Genomic DNA, 943 nt, shown 5'->3' on the forward strand with positions numbered 1-943 from the left:
GAAATGCGCGTCGTGCCCATGAAAGGGGAAAGATTCACAACATGTGTTTTTGATTCCTTTACTTTAATTCATAAATCTCCCTGCTGTCTGAATATTTTTGTTGTTGTCTTGCTCCCTTAACCTGCCGCGCTCTTGGATAACCACCAAGGCCTGACTCGTTTGTCTAACGCGCTTTTGTGTGACTTGATTGACAGTTGACGATAACGCGGTCCAAGTAGGGTTCTTTCTTGTTATTTCAATAAAATTCCACACAAAAGAAACTGTGAGGAGGGACTAACTTCTGAAAATTAATATAGACATCATGTAAATATTGTTAGTATCATGATCTAAAGAATATTACGTCTAGCGATACTAAACATAGTGAGAATGGTTTAACCATCTTAACTTTTTAGCCTGACGGAACACTTAAAAAATGTCAAATACCAGAATGATGCTGTAATTTGCAATTAAAGTTCAATATTAAATGTTTACATATATCCTTCCGGACAATGTGTCACCAACTATTCTACACTCCAGACATTTGTTTCTGTTAGTTATTAATTTTAGAATGACATGAATTTGAATCAGTTTTGTCTAATAAGCACTGTCATGTTGCGGTTATTTAAAAAAGCTATAAAGGAGAATAAATATTTGAATTTAGTAACATTCAATGGATCCGTAATATCATGTATCGGAAATACATTTTATGACTGAAAAACTAACACTTTTCGAAACCACGACAGTCAAGCTTTGCCCATATTGAACGTAAATTGCATAATGAAAATGAAAACTACGTCCAGAAATTAATACACATATTTAAAGGTACATTTGCAAGGTTTTAATGTGGCTTTGTAAAATGATACACTTATATAGGACGTCGAAAATAAAGTAACCCACAACGAGATAGTATGAACAAACTGTGAACATGATGACTATAATTATCAACATGATGAATATAATTATA

Source organism: Patiria miniata, unplaced genomic scaffold (genome assembly GCF_015706575.1).
Source record: "Patiria miniata isolate m_02_andy unplaced genomic scaffold, ASM1570657v1 HiC_scaffold_24, whole genome shotgun sequence".
In the NCBI taxonomy this organism is placed as follows: domain Eukaryota; kingdom Metazoa; phylum Echinodermata; class Asteroidea; order Valvatida; family Asterinidae; genus Patiria; species Patiria miniata.